The sequence below is a fragment of the Micropterus salmoides genome, unplaced genomic scaffold (assembly GCF_014851395.1).
Source record: "Micropterus salmoides isolate LMB-PRFRI ecotype aquatic unplaced genomic scaffold, ASM1485139v1 Ms_hic_scaffold_1648, whole genome shotgun sequence".
In the NCBI taxonomy this organism is placed as follows: Eukaryota; Metazoa; Chordata; class Actinopteri; order Centrarchiformes; family Centrarchidae; genus Micropterus; species Micropterus salmoides.
The window spans coordinates 15210-31517 of NW_024040761.1; the positions used below are offsets into that span (position 1 = coordinate 15210).

General features: G+C 41.3%; 2 long non-coding RNA genes across 2 annotated transcripts; both read right to left on the reverse strand.

Moving 5' to 3' along the window:
- Positions 1-12758: 12758 nt before the first annotated feature.
- Positions 12759-14578, reverse strand: LOC119906511. The gene is made up of 2 exons (XR_005444992.1): positions 14488-14578; positions 12759-13126 (listed from the first exon to the last, which is right to left on the reverse strand). It is a non-coding gene; the product is annotated as an uncharacterized LOC119906511 (long non-coding RNA).
- Position 14579: 1 nt separating this feature from the next.
- On the reverse strand, positions 14580-15977 carry LOC119906510. The gene is made up of 3 exons (XR_005444991.1): positions 15742-15977; positions 15491-15599; positions 14580-14693 (listed from the first exon to the last, which is right to left on the reverse strand). It is a non-coding gene; the product is annotated as an uncharacterized LOC119906510 (long non-coding RNA).
- Between the last annotated feature and the right edge of the window lie 331 nt (positions 15978-16308).

A 16308-nucleotide genomic window follows, 5' to 3' on the forward strand; every position in this document is an offset into this window, starting at 1 on the left:
TGAAATTCACGCACTATGCAAGTGCATAGTGTGCACAGTATACTGCATGTTAGTTTACTAATTTTACTAATAACCATTACAAAGCCTAACGAACATTAGACTTAATGTAAATGCTCCGTATTTGTATAGTGCCTTTCCAGTCTTTTCAGCCCAAAAAGAACTTAAACAACTCCTTACTAATGTGAGGGAGAAACACAGGCAAACCATGGAACAAAACTTCCAAACTTCAAATACCAAAAAACCTTGGGACACAATGAAATCAGCGACTAAAACAACAAATCATCACACTGTTCCGTGAACATCAAATGAGCTCTACTACTCTACTTTTAGCTGCGATTTGACTCCCAAAGTTTCTCTCAGGAGTGTGACAGTGTTCTGCAGTCGCTGCCAGCCACTCACACTACCTGCTATCTGGAAGTGGACCCATTTGGCATCCAGCGACTCTTCAGCAAAGTGTGCACGGGCAAGGCCACAGGCCCCGATGGCCTCCCAGCCTTTCTGCTCAAAAGCTGTGCAGAAGAACTAACAATGGTACGGTGCCCTGTTTTCCAACAGTCATTGAATCTTCACACTGTCCCAGCTCTGTGGAAGAAATCAGCTATAACTGCCTAAAAAACCAGGCGCCTCAGAGAATAATGACGTTCGGCCCATAGCTCTAACCTCGATTGTAATGAAATGTTTTGAAAAATTGAAAAGGATGAAGGAACTGATGACGCAATCCTTTGCATCTCGCACTTTATTTCTAAGCACCTTGAAAACAGAGAAGCTTATGCTGGAATCCTGTTTGTTGAATTTAGTTCATCCTTTAATACAGTGCAAACTCAGGTGCTTTTAGAGAAGCTTAAAAAATACTATCTTGATTAAATGGTTTTATTCTTTTTTAACTGACAGGGCACAGCAAGTGAAGGTCAACGGGACGCTATCCAAGACCAAATACTGTAACACAGACGTTTCACAGGGATACTCCTCACATTGTACACCAGTGACTGTAGGAATGTACATCCTAACAACTATAGAATGAAATTTGCCGATGATACCGCGATCCTATTTGTACCAAGACGAAACAGACACATTTGTTAAATGGTGTGAAACCAACCATCTCATTTTAAAACCAGCAAGTAACTCAGATGTCCTCATACAAATCTTTAGGTGTCAACAAACCTGTGTAACAAACTGCAGCAGAGGCTTTATTTTTAAAGGTGTCTAAGGATGTACGGGGTGAGCAGTCAGATCATGATGATGTTCTACCATGCAGTCTCAGAGAGAGTCATCGTATATGAAATAAACATACTAGCACCTTCGCACATGCACTTTACACAAACTTCAGTTCAATGGAGCAATGGAACAACCACACTGGCACTTCAGCGCTTTAATCCATGGAACTGTGTTGTCAACAATGTCCTTTTTCTTCTGTGTTTATATTTTCCTCTTGTGAAGTGCAACATGTTGATGCTTCTCAGGTTCTTGTCGATGTGTTTTCTGATGTGTGATGTCTTTTGTGATGTTTTTTAGGAAGCAACTCTGCACCGTTCTCAAGCAGAATTTCCCCTCGGGGACAATAAAGTTAACCTAACCTAACCTTCACGTGTGAGGTTAAATCTGTTCATACATGTGTTCAGAACTCAAGAAGCCACGTTGAGTTCAAGGTTGACTTTGGAATAATTTGATAAAAAATGAACTTCTGGTCAGTAGATTTCTGTTTCAGTCACGTTTCTCATCAGCGGATGGAGTTTGTTTGGCTGTTCTAAGAGTGAAGAAGTATTTATGAATAAATAAATACTCCAGGACTAAACTAAATAATGTACTTTAAATATAATAGTATTTAATAAAAAAGGAAATATTGTCTATAATGATGTCATTTGTTCACGATCTGTTGGGAATGAGTGGCGGGAGCAGTTATAGTTATAGCAGAAAATAATGAGCTGTTAAAAACGTCCCTGCAGGACTCGTTGTGTTTTTGTCGGTGGGAAGATGTCAGGTGCTGCATCTGAAAAAAAAAACAGGTCGGACATTTGAAGGTGGGAAGGCCGGCGGCTGCCTGATAAGAAAAACACACTGACGTGAAGGCCTCACTGACGGTTAGAAGCTCTTTCACAGGAAAGCAGTTAATGAGTAACTAAAGCGGTCGAAACTCAGGCCTCCAGGAACAGCTTTCAAACCTTTCTGCTTCCGCGTGCAGCCGTGAAGCTCTGCTGACTCATTAAAGTGTTTATGAACAATATTACAGCACTAAACTGTGTTTGTACTGAGTGTCAGAGCTGAAACCTGCAGTGTCTATGAAGATTCTCAGTCATCCAGGTCATAGTTTTTATTTAACCTCAGTGGAGTTAAATAGCTGAGTTTCCCTGCCAGTCAGTCAGAACTGAAGAAGTCCTTTGGATGAGGGACGAAACGTCTTCCAGTATCTTCAACCAAGATGGCAGTAAAAGAATCCAAACTCTTCAAAGTAGAATTGAATGACGGGAATTCTTGACCAAATCTTATCCCAAGATCTTAAAGGTCTGTGTGCACCTGAAACAAAGTCATTCTCAAACTTTATTAACACCAGTACATCATGGAGGCCTCTGAGGGCACGCCGCCTGTAAACTTTCTGGGTGTTTTGGCAGGTTTAAAGACATGAAGGGTAGTTTCCATTCAACAGTGGCATAAATTTTACATATTTCATCATCATATTTTGGTTTTAGTGTTAAACTTAAGAGTTCTGGGAACAAAAAAACAAAGAACCAACGGAAGTGATGCAGTATTTCCAACAAGATTAAACATCTGGCAGAGCAGAGAAAGTTTGAAACAACATTACATTGAGCTCATGATGGAGGACATTAAAGTTTACTAAAATGTTCTATGTAATGTTTTAACATATGCAGGAAAATCATGCAGAGTTTGGTTGGTGTACGATCCAAAACATATTAGAGGGGTTGGGATGTTTAAGGTGACATTTGGACTCCTCCTTCTTAAATCGTGGCCACAGTCCTGAATAACACTAAAACAAGACACAGTGGGACCTTAAATTGCCGTTACCATAGTGATGTAATGTCGTTCGTCCCACCTGACTGGTGATCTCCTGATTTTCCCTCCTGCACCACCGTGAGGTTCCCATCTGTGGTTTCTAGTGAAACATCTCAGCAGCTGTTGGATGGGTGGTGATGAAGTGTGGTTCAGACCTTCATGTTCCCCGCAGGATGAGCTCTACTAACTCTTCATCTAGCGCCATCATCAGGTCAACATGTTAACGTGTCCAACACTTTGGTTTGTGACCAAAAACCTGCAGAACTGATGACGTTCCCATCAGCCTCAGCTGGACGCTGTGTTTAAGACTGTGAACCGACCCGGATCACTTGCTTAGCATCACCATGTTAGCATTAAATACTGATGGTGTTGTTATTGATGATGACGATGATGGTGGTGGTGGTGGTAGAGACAAAATTTCATGATGATCCAACTTCAACAATGTCAGTTTTGTTGTTTCTGATGGACATTGTTAGCTACATTCTTACATATGACAGTTGAATTGTAGGCCTGTTTATATATCCATGCTGTATTTAAGATTGTTGTCATGTTCATTTTATAACTGATGTCCTGACATTTTGCACCTTATTCCTTTAAATACACTGTTGTTCCCCCAGAGTATTAAAGTTGATGTTACCTCGCTCAAAGAGCGGCTGCGTCTAAGTACATCCTCACAGAGCTGTTTGCACGGCTACAGGGTCTTTGTCTCGTAATTTACAGTTGATGAAATGCAAATGTTCAGAGCTGACTGCAGAGCAGCATTCAACAGGTGGAGCATCGAGTTCAGGAGACCATTACAACTACTTCTCCGTGAAGAGTGCTTCTGTTCCTCAAACAGGACGCTGCATGTAACAGATAACCCACAACCTGAAATGTTACGCTAATCCTGATGCAACTTTCGATTTCCTCAGGAAGCAAAATGCTTTTAGATGTTGACAAGACAATTATGTGCAAGTCTTTTATTGATTCTGTTCTTACTTTGATGCATGGCACGGTAACCTGAACATTTGGGATAAAAACCTTCTGAGCAATATTGTGAAGGTGGCTGGTGAGGTTATAGGAGTCTCACAGGCATCCCTGACTGCTACCAGCAGGTTTTCAGCAAGACCAGGTCTATATTAGACTGCAAAAAACATTTTCTAGCTCTCCCCTCATGTTGTAGATTCAGAGTCCCATGATTGTTACTATTGCAAACTACATGTACAATAAATGCAGAAGGAGTAAATAACCCTGCTGAATCAGGTGACCTCACATTTTAGATAGTGTTGTAAATGTGCAGGTCACATTTTTTGTTTATTTTTTGGTACATTTTGTTTATCTGATCCTTGTTTTTAGCTTGTGCTCTGACTGCAAGTCAAGTTTCCCACTTTAGATAATAACTGAACTGAACTGATAACCCTCATATAATAATATCCTCAGGTCTCATCCATAACGATGGTCAGACAAAGACAACTTATGATCAAATAAAGGTTTCCACCCCAAAGCTGGAACTGTTTTACTAAACCACATCAGCACAGAAACAAATACATTGTAGAATAATTATCTGCAGTGTAAAAGACCATCGAGGGGTGATGTGTTGGGGGTGGTGACGGTAGGGAGGGGTGTGTGTGTCGGGGTCAGCGTGGTGCTACAGTTCGGACTCTCACAGCTCTGCTCAGCCGGCTGCCTGCATGTTTATCACTGAGGTAAGAACCAACTTTTTGATCATGTTAATAACACAGATCAATAACTCTGACAGGAGGACAGCAGGGCGAGCGGGTGTGGTGTTTCTGAGCGGAACTAGTTCGTGTTTGAAAAGCATTTTAACAAGATGTTGGAAGGAACATTTCCGGCGTGTCTTTATGTAGTGAAGGAACTTTTTATTCTCTAGTCGTGCATGTTGAGCTCTTTCCACCTGGATGTCTTTCAGTACGCTTCCAGCACCTGTCGCTTCATGGTAGTTTCACCAGAATTGGTTTTTTTATGACTCTTAACCATAGGTGTCATTTACTCTGGGGACATGTCCCCACAACTTTTTGAAATGGCAGATTTTGTCCCAACACTTTTAAAAAGAATTTCTAAAAGATGTTCTGAAAAATAGCTTGCAACAAATGTTAAATAACAAATGAAAATGCCTTCAGAAAGGTTTATTTTTTCACATTAAGAAAACATGCAATGCGATTAAAATATAGAAGAAACACATGTGCAAAAGTAACTTAAGCTAAAAAAAAAAAAAAAAGCTACTGATTATAAAATGACCCAAACGTGCAGCAGCAGTCAGTAACTTTAACAACTTCTTGACACAGTTTCTTTTTGGCCAAGTTTTCCATTCTCTCCCTGTGAACATGACAAAAGAGGAGGGAAGACTAAATCATGACTCAGCAGGGATGAAATTACATGAGAAAAGTTGATCTCCAGGAGAAACAGATCTGAACACAGAACACGTGAGAGCTGCACTGACTTACAATCTGTTTTAGAATTTGAATTGTCACCTGAATTTTGTGTTTCCCTTCATATAAATAAACCATTTCCACCATAAATTGGTGCAGAGAATTTCAAAGAAAATTGGATGTTTCATGCTCAAAATCTTCTGGGGAGGACTCCCTGACTCCCACTCCTACATTTCAACATTCAATATATCTTCAAAATAGTGTTAAAATATCTTCTTATCTTGCTCTCATGAAACCAATCTCGTGCATGTATCATGAGCTAAGTGCATCGTCACATCCCTGATCTGCGCCCAGATGTCCCCATCCGTTTTCAACACAAAGTTTCGCTCTTGCTCTAAACGTGAGTCCAACAATCCAAACATCTTAACTCAGAGTTGATGAGAAAGCTTATACATGTGATGCACAGACTTAACGAGCAGAAAGACTACATGCAGCATAACAAGCCAACATTTTAATCACCTAATAAATGGACAAAATATTAGAACATTTATTTAAATCTACTTTAAAAACATGACACAGTTTAGTTGTGACAAAAATTATTAAGTCACGTTATTGTCCATTGCAGTTACATTACAGGCTTCTGTTCAGGCTGAATGCTTTTAGCTCTGTTGACATGTTCTTTACACTTTGAGGGTTCGGCAATGCAACTTGTTGACGTACAGGAACCTTCTGCCGTGATGTTGCCTCTGTTTGATCAAAAGCAGCCGGATTAATCTGGAGCCCAGCGAGGGGCCGACGTGCAGAGACACATCTGCCGGCGCTGCCAGGGCTTTTTGAGGTGCACCTCAGCAGAACCAAATCACATTGTCTTTATTTTTCTGTTTTCCATGGTGGGACAATAGAGGGGTCGAGGGGGGCCATGTTCGGGGCCCACTGTCCGCCGCTCCGACACCCCACAGCTCTAATTGATGCTTTGTCCGTCCATGTCTGTCCTCGTTAGAGCACTCGGAGCCTGCAGGCTGGAACAAATCTGCTCCGTCAAGCAGAAGCAGCTTGTGAACACGGACATATCTTTAAGTGGAGGGAAATATCTGCAGCTGCTAAACGCTCCACCATGTTCACCTGCTCCTCTCTGACTGAGTCTGTCTGAATTGATTTGATTATATAACTCTCTCTCTGAGCTGCTTCCTCCGTGCTTCTGTACATGTTGGCCTGTGAGGACAACTTTCTGCAAATACAGCAGAAGGACAGCGCTGGATGAACGTCGGCTTCCTTGTGTGCTGCTCTCCAGACTTTCCCGTGTCCAGACCGGGGTAACTAACTGTCGCAGCAGCATGCGGCGGTTGTTGAGTTCCTCAGTACAGTGGAGGACGGGCAGAGCTCGTTAGCAGAGCTGCTGCTAATTGACATGGAAGTTCTTGTATAGTGAGACAGCAGCCCACCAACTGACAGTGAGGGGGGGCGGAGAGTCCAGCTGCTGGGAAACAAAGCAGTTCAATTAGGGTACCATGTACGGTGGCCTCAGAGGTCAAAACTAACACACAGCAAAAAAACATGGTGAAACAGACAACATTTTCATTCATGTGATTTTGCTGTTAGGACATAAGGAAAAGAGACGAACGGAGTAAATACAGAAGATGGATTTGATATTGGCTTGATGGCAAACTTGCCAAAAGTTCCTCATCTTTGGTCAGTGGCTGCCTAAAGGTTCGAGCATGCTCACTGCGGCAACTCGCGCTCCATCTCCTCAGCCGATACGTTATCATCGCAGGCAGTCAGACGCCTTTTTAATATGTGCTTTATATGGAGTTTGGTTTACATTGTGTTTTGGGTTGAAATAATTACGAGAGTCTTACAGACGCTGACGGGAACCTTGTGCATCAAATGCCGGCGCTTTGTCAGCTTTTCTCAAAGCGCCGGTCGGCCTGCGATGAGACCAGGCTCCAATACCAGGTGTGCAAACACTGTCGGCAGCCCTCGATGTGTACATACTTCATTCAGTCATTCATGCAGGAGCTGCTGCAGCTGCAGGCAGACTTCTGCTGCTGCATGTCTTCATTCACAACACAAAGATCTAGCTTTGATGCTAAGGATGGGCATTTCTTGTTGTTCAGTAAGGAGAGAACCAGCTGAGAGCGAACAAAACGAACGTTCTGCACACCTCCACATTCACACGGGATTCACTCTGTTGCTTTAGTGTTTTAATCTGTCCTGGGTTTAATTAGTCTAATGTTCATGGTTCTTCAGGTGGAAACAGGTGTGCACAAGTGAGACATTTAGTTTCTGAGATTAGTTCCTTTATTCTATCTATAAGTATTCTCCATATGTGACCAATCAAAACAGCCCTCCAAGTATCTACTTACAGAATGACCTTTCATAAAAAACTTCAGAGTGCTCTCACATAAGATTACAAATGAATATTTGTGACAAACTAGTCTAGTAAAATGTGTTTTGGTCCAGGGTTTGAATATTTGTCGTCCAGGCCTTTCTGTGTTCTCCGTGTCTGCGTGGGTTCTTTCCCACCATCCAAAGACATGCAGGTTAATTGGTGACTCTAAATTTGGTGTGAGTGGTTGTTGCTTTTTATGTATCTTCGATCTGTCCAGGGCAGACCCCGCCTCTCGCCCTATGCCACCTGGGATTGGCTCCACCCCCCCCTCCCCACGACCCTGCACACGGGACAAGCGGTTGACGATGGATGGATGGAGAAAGTGTCGTTCTTCTGGTGTTTGAAGGGTTGAACTTCTGCATGTCGAACACAGAATGACCTGATGCTAACATCACTTCCTTCCTCACTTCCTCAGAGTGCAGCGCCCCCTGCAGGCTGTGAGAGACCAGACGCCTCAGAGACAACAACGGGGAGAAGAGGAGCCCACCCAGTCTCCATGGTAACATCTGTGTGTGCGTGTGCGTGTGTGCGTGTGTCGTCAGGTCGACTTGTTAATCTCTGCAGGCAACTGTGACATCACACGTTTCCTCACAAGCACCTGCAGAGGTGATCCAGTCGCCCTGCTGATCAATATCTGACTCGGTGGTGGAAAGTGAGTGAGTACTTTTACTGAAGTACTACTGTGAGGTGATATTTCCATTTTCTGCTGCTTAATACTTTTAGGGAAACATTTTTACTTTAAGTTTAGTGACTTTGCAGATTCAGAATAATAATACAAAATATAAACAAGAAATAATAACAGTATATAAAGTAATTAACCATCTTTAATCAGCTGCAACATTAAAGTATTTTGCATATTAATGCATCAATAATTAGAATCCAATTACATATATATATATATTATCCTACACAGTGAGTACTTTTACATTTTAAGTATGTTTATATGCTCATACCTTTGTACTTTTACTGGACTGGAGTATTCTACGCTGTAGTATTTGTACTTTTACTGAAGTGAAAGAACGGAGTAACTGGGTGGCGGTGGCTCGTTGGCACCCCCTGGTGGCAGTTGCACGTCCAGTCATGCTGTTAAAAGGAACAAATAATTATTAATTAATAATAAACATATAATAGTTTTTGTTTGTATAAAATGTATACAATATTTTTTATCATTGTTTTTATTATAGTTTGTTATTTTAATAATAGTTTATATATAATAATTGGTGTGTGAAAAAACAAAAAAACAAGCCTTTAAATGTGAGATATGTATTGTTTGTTTTTTCTGTCTTTTGTTTATTATTTATTTTCTACTGTTTATATGTGACTTTCTGCTCTGGCAACATGTTTGATTTAATGCGTCATGCAAATAAAGCCTGAAAAATAATCAAATAAATAAATAAAGACAGTTATCAGCTGGAAGGTCGATCCCGGTGCTCTGTGGCAGAGGAAATATAAATCCAGCGGTTGGTGCGTTTACAAGAAACAGCTGTGATCCAGTTTAATCTCAGCTGGCAACTGTGAGCTTTGAGCGTCTCACAGAGGCGGCCGAGGTTCACCTGAACGCAGCACCATCAGCCTGAAGGAGCGGCGGGGGGGGGGGGGGGGTATAAAATAACAGGCTTTATATTGTTGTTGAGGTCTCATCATCATTTCCACTAAAACATCATCAGTCTAAGTATAAAGTCAGTAAACCTCTGAAAGCTCACCTGTTTTCACATATACCTAATATTTTCTATATATTTACGTTCAGCTGTGGCCTCAGATTTATTAAAAAGTGAAAGCACGACCATGTTTTTTTTTTGTAAGAAGTTCTTCATTATAAACATGTTAAATCAATTTTCTATTTTTTCTAATCAAAAAATAATTCAATGATTTTATGTCTCGTCATAAATAACATTTTTAGATCTCTATGGGCCAATATTTGGAGCATAAACCATAAGAAATGTCCACCCTGTTTCATTAAAAACCTTTTCATTGCAATATTGAGATGCAAATTCTATTATTATGTCCCTTTCCTAAACAGTGTTATCAGTCTGCTCATAGTTAACTGAGTTATAATTACTTAAAATATCTGTTTTAAAACACAGATTTTGTTATTTGGAGAAAAATTAGATATTTGGATGCAGTTAGATATTAAACACAACGCATTTTATATGGTAGGATTGAATTATTATTTAAATCAATATATAAAAATATCAAGATGACAGGGTGGCCCAGCACATGACGGTGTGATTTTTAACAGTGTAATTTTTTACCTTTTCTCAATTGTATAATGTATTTTATTGTACTTTAACAGTTTACTATTTTAGGATGCCTAATAACATCTGGCAAGGGGACTGCCGATGAAACTAGCCTGTGACTAACTCGGGTACATTGTCCCTTTTCAAATAAACAAATAAATAAACAAAGCCTGACAAAATATGAAAATGATGAAAAATTTTGAGCTTCAGTTCACATATTAGCTTTAAACAATTTGTGACCAGCTAGTCTGGTTTTTGAAGATAATTTGGTATTAAAGAAAATTACTTCCGGTATATTTTTTGCAGCTTGCACAATGTGCACATGTTAAGTTTTGGCAAAACAAGTAAGCAAACTCTTAAAAGTAAATTTGTCAATTGGAAAGTTAGCAACAAAATATTACAATTAAAACAACATTTATAAATATTATAATTTCAATCTATATTACTGTCATTGAAAATGAATAAACACTAAAAGACCCATCACTTACTTTCCTTCATGGTTCATTTTAGCAACTCTGAGAAACTTTTTAATTTTTCAGTAACTCTTAAATAAACACAGTAGGTTTAACTCCCTCTGTGTGTGCACGTACAGGTAAAGTGCAGCCGTGAATGTTCATACTGTTTATGAAAATGCACCTGCTGAATGACGCCCAGGCTTCCTGATGTTGGTGATACTGCATCAGGAACTGATTGGAGAGCGATGAGAGGCCGTCAGTTCCTGATGCACTGCCTTCAGCATCGAGAGACGCTTCACACAGTGAACACACCTGCTTCACACCAGCCGGCCAATCACGGGCAGAAATGTATTTTAAATCCACAACATCCAGGTGTGTATTTGTACTACTGTACTTTATATCCCAGCTGGAAGTGAAAACTCAAGTGTTGTTATGATTGTGGTTCATGGTCCACTCAGGATGAATTGTAAGAACTGTGGTGATTAATCAACAATTTAATGTCCAAATATCTGCAGAACTAATCTCCTTCCCATCAGCCTCAGCTCTATGATTGGTTACTGCTAATTAGCTGTTGACTCAGGCTAACTAAGATTGTGGACATGGTGCATACTGCTAATCATCGTGAGCATGCTAACATACATTTAGCTCAAAGCAGAGCCTCATGCAAGCATGCCAGTGAACTGTATTAACAGATTCAAACAAAATATACAAAAGAGTTGTTTTATCATTTGAAGTGTTGCTACACATTAATCATTACTCCTTTAGCTGACTCTTTTGTCTAAAGCTACTTACAATTGCTCTATATGTCAGAGGTCGCACACATCTGGAGCAGAGTTACAGAACATCCTAAATGTGTGTGATTTGTAGTTTAGAGACAGTTTTTTCCACTTTCCCAGAGTCAGAAACTAATAAACGCCTTAGGACAGACCTTTTCTATGTATTTGGTGTAGTAACAGTAGTATTGGGCTGTCTTGACTCAATTGATGAGTGTCTATGGGATCAAATAACAGTCATGATTGCAGACTGAGCAAAACTAAGCAAGTAAACTTAGCTTTTCCAAGAGACCGTAGACTCCTGAAAACCCACCGATGTAAGGTAAAGTTGTTGATGCTAACATGCAACATGCTCGCTGTTGTTTGTGTCACCTGATGAGTCCAACATTCACTCTCTTTTTAGCTCTGGTTTTGGTCTCCACCAGCACCTGAGAAAAATATCCAGCTCATCCAGAACAATAAAGTAAAAGAATGAGGAAAAGGTCTGTCAGTGTCTTTCTTCTTTTCGTTTTGTGTTCTAGATGCTGGTGTTTCAGCCCATTTTCATTCGCACGGCGTGAAATGGCTTCGCTTTGTCACATCCTTCGGCGTCAACACACATTGCATCTGTGAGCGTCATGGCTTAACGCTGAAACTAGGGCTAGTATAAATAACTAGGTGGTTCTGAAATCGGTGTTCGTCTCCCGTGTAATACATAAAGACAATACTGATTCTTTTTAGTTATGTAGTTATTTTAAGTTAAACCAATGAGGTTCAGACCATGATCTTTTCCTAAACCTAACCAAACTGCTACCTTTCACAATGATAACCACTAGTTTTATTTTGAAAGTCTAACCAGATCAGAATCAGAATCAGAATCAGCTTTATTGCCGGGTATGTGTACACATACGAGGAATTTGACTCAGGATTGTACATTGCTCACGATGTGCTTACTTATACAAAATACAAAATCACAATAATAAAAATAAGACTTCAGTATAGACAACACAAATATACACACTATGAACAAAAACAATATAGACATATTGACAAATAGTGCAGTGATTAGAGTGCAAAGGATGCAGGAGTATGTTCATGTTGGAGGTGGATGTGATATACAGGTACATATACATGCATACATGTACACAGTGCAATGAAGCATAGTGCAAATGATGCTGGAATAAATAAGTATAAGTATTTTGTGCAGGAGTAATGACTTGAGGTAGGTGGATTTGGTATACAGTATCTACAATATGACAATATAACAGTATGAACAGCACTGAAATGGAGAATGGTGAACAGTATAGCATATTTAATGTTGCTAACTTGACTGTGGAGCCCTAAATGTTGCAACATGACACTAAAGGCGTACCCAGGCAGTGAAAGCGACACCAGGGGGTCTTGACCAAGTGTTTATATGTGACGAGTTGAGATGAAAATGTTGTTGGATATTTTGTTGTTTCTCATCAGCCTTTAATAACAGAAACTGGAGAAGATGTAAGAGAAACTGTAGGTTTAGTTTTTTTACACTAGAAAACAGACGACGCATATACACAAAACATTTTATTTGCATAGTCTTAATTTGAAATCAGTAAATTCTGTGCAAAGTGGCAGGTACCTGAACCCAGACAGCGAGAATCCACCACCTGGAGCTCAGAACTTACAGTCAGCTGAACATCATCGACAGCTACAAGGTTTTAAAACACGTCTTTACACAAGACTGAAATTACTAAAAAACTAATTCTGTATCAAGTCATAAAGCACCGATTCCTGCAGAGTCCCCGCAGACTGCAGGACCAGTTCATCATGTGACCAGCCAGGACCATCAGCTGATCAGCTGTTCTGCGGGGCTGCCGAGTCTGCAGACCTTCTTTTCTTCTCAATCTTTGCATCTCCCTTTGCATGACTATGTCTGTGTCTAAACAGAAAGAACAAAAAGGAGGAGAGTAGTTAAACCATGAGAGAATTCTGCATTCTGATTGGTTGGAAGATGTGGATTAACATTTACTAACAGGACACCTACAGTGTCTAAACTAATGATTAAAGTGTAGTTAACCAACAACGACCCTGAAGAGAGAGCTTCTTTTTGAGAATCACACAAACTTCATTTGAATCTAATTAAGTTAATCTGGCGTCCACATAACGAACTGTAGGAGGAGGAGAGAGACGACATCAGATGTGAAGCTGGTGGTCTGAGGGAGAGCGGAGGGGGGAGGCGGGGAGATAGAAGGGCAGTGACGGTCAGCGGACGGCGCCACCAGCCACAAGCTTCATTCAGAGTCAGCAAGCTTAATGAACTATTGATAGATACTTTAAATAAATATTTTCCTTTTAAGGATTTTAATATCAGCTCAAATTAAATAACTGCAAACATTTCCAGTCCAGTTTGCATTCTTTTTTATTTTTTTAGCCTTTATTGTAACAGGACAGTTTGAGCGTAATAGGAAATGTGGGAGAGAGAGAGGGAACGACCTGCAGCAAAGGGCCGAGGGGTCAGATTCAAACCCCCGACCTCGCTAAGATATCTTTTACTTTCAGTTTAGAAACATCATCCAAAATAGTTCCAAAGCAGGTGGCTTGAGTTTCAGGAGTCGGTCAATTGGACTTCCATAATTAAGGCAACAGCAATAAATATTCATACGTAGAATTTCGGTGAACTTCCGCAGATTTTGTTCAGCAGCTGTTTCCTCAGAGCTCTGACTGGACTTGTGTTGATCATCATCATGAAGACTTCCTCCTGACAGAGAGAGTCTACAGGTCTTTCATTTCCATGCATATGCAGCTCCTGTTTTCCTACAGAGCACAATTAAACTGTGGGGAGGCAGCAAACTCACTGCCCCACCCACACTGCTGCATTTTGGTTTTAAAACAGAGACCTCTTGCTATGTTTGCACCTCCGTCGAGACTAAAACGGTGAAAACGAAGACCTAAAACACAGAAGTTTGAATATGCCCCCAATCCTGTTTTTCGTTTTAAAACTCCGGAGAGCATTTTAGTGAGGATGGGGAAAAATGGAGGACTTTAGAAACGATGACGCTCACGTTTGGCTCTCTGATTGTCATTTTAGTTTTGGTGTTTTTAATTAATATATTTTGTATGGCGCTACAGGGCTTCCAAGTGCGTTACAAACTGACGGGTCTTGATCATGCATCCATATGTGACGACTGGGGAGTCAGAACAGGTTGTTCCCCAGGATGGGATACAGATCTGTGACTTGACCAGAGCGTTTAGAGATGAAGCAGCAGAAGAAACACAGACATTGAAGAACAAACACTCCACCTTCCCTCCTCGACGTCGGAGATGTTTTCAGGCAGACGGGCGTTGAGCGTCTCTGGGAGCATGAAGACCAAGCTGCCGCTGACCATCCCGTCCCAGCGAATATCAGCGGCGGCAGAGGAAGCCAGATGTCCTCCAGTAGTATGATCATCGGAGCCAGGGCGCTCCCGATCCGACAGAGGCACGAGGTGTAGCCTAACCCACACTGCCTGTCCAACAACACAACATTCACTTTCCCCACCCATGTGGCAGCAGGGCCTGAGGACGACACTGTGCGTCCAACATGTACTTGTATAATCTATAGTTTTTCTATAGTTTAGTGCTTTACACTACATGTCACATTAAGTATTATACCCTTGGTCCAGAACAAGAAACCACAACCATGTTTGGTCACCTTTACATGCAATTTCCTGATGCCATTGCTGCTTCCCCCTAGCGCCACCCTCAGGACAAACATCAGATTTTATCTCCACTGCCAGTAGGCCTCTTCAAACGGAAACAAATGTGTTCTGTAGCTCAAATTTGTACTGAAGTACAGTACTTGAGTAAATGTACTTAATTACTGTCCACCCTGTCAACCGGCTTGGTATCATCAAAAGGTGTTTAACACGCCAATTTCTTAGATCATTTAGTGTGGTATTCAAACACATTTTTTGGATTTCGTGTGTCATATCATGCCGTTTAGACTGCATTGACTTCTATTGAGCAGAAACGTGTTTTTCTGTTAATACCTCTGAAATCTTTTCTATTATTGAAGTATGATTTGATTTTTTCTTGTAAAGGAGTACTGTGGTACTGCTACTATTCCTTAAATAAAGGCTCAAAATACGTGTTGTTGACATGACGCTTAGCAAACATGCTAATAATGTTTGCAGCAGACGTCTCCCTTTATACGATCCGCTGAGGATAAACACAGCTGAACGAGTAACGGGTAAAAAATGCTTTATAATTAAAAGCAGCTTCAGTCAGGGACCTCTGGCTCGTGGTTTCAGGTTTGGGGTTTTACCTGAGGATGGTTGGGAAGAGTTCAGCTGAGTAGAGGAACGCGGTGGTGAACGCCGCTTCTGAGAAACCCTTCGCCACCACAGCGATGCACGTACGAAGCACTGAATACTCTGAAGGAGAAGCAGAATGTGTGTGAGGGTCCAGAGATGCCAGAGTCATCTTTTTAATTAATGCACGATGAAGGTTATCTCGTCTGCAGCCTCAAAATGTCACGTTTATGTGTGTGTGTGCAGAGACAGGAAGTGATGTCACCTAAAGGTATAGCCGTGTTTACTCCAATCAGAGCTCCCGTTGTGATCAGAAACCCCGCCTGGCCGTTCCGCCGGCCGATCCAGTCCAGGACGAAGAAGGTCAGGATTTTGGCGGGAACTTCGATGGCGCCATAGATGAACTGCGTGAGGTAGATACTGACGCCAAAACCTGAGATCTTGAAGCTGATCCCATAGTACAGGAAGGCAACAGCAAACCTGCAGCAACACGGTTAGCGCACTCTTACACATGGATGCTTTGATCAAGACCGCTTGGCGTCACTTGTTAACACCCTGGGTACCCTTTAACGCCTTTTTGGCAACGGTTCTCACTCCCCGACTCGTCACATACGGACGCATGGTCAAGACCCATCGGCGTCAGTTTGTAACGCACTGGGGATCCCTGTAGCGTCATAGTTCAACACAGTGGGAAAGCCCGTTAGCGTCAGTCTGTTTGTCGGTAAAGGCAGGTATGATATTTGATAGAACAGATGAGCAAGGAAGTGATTGGGGTGGACGGAGGGCCGGAACCTGGACTTTGAACCAGGAGAACGGGGTTCGTGCCCCGTGT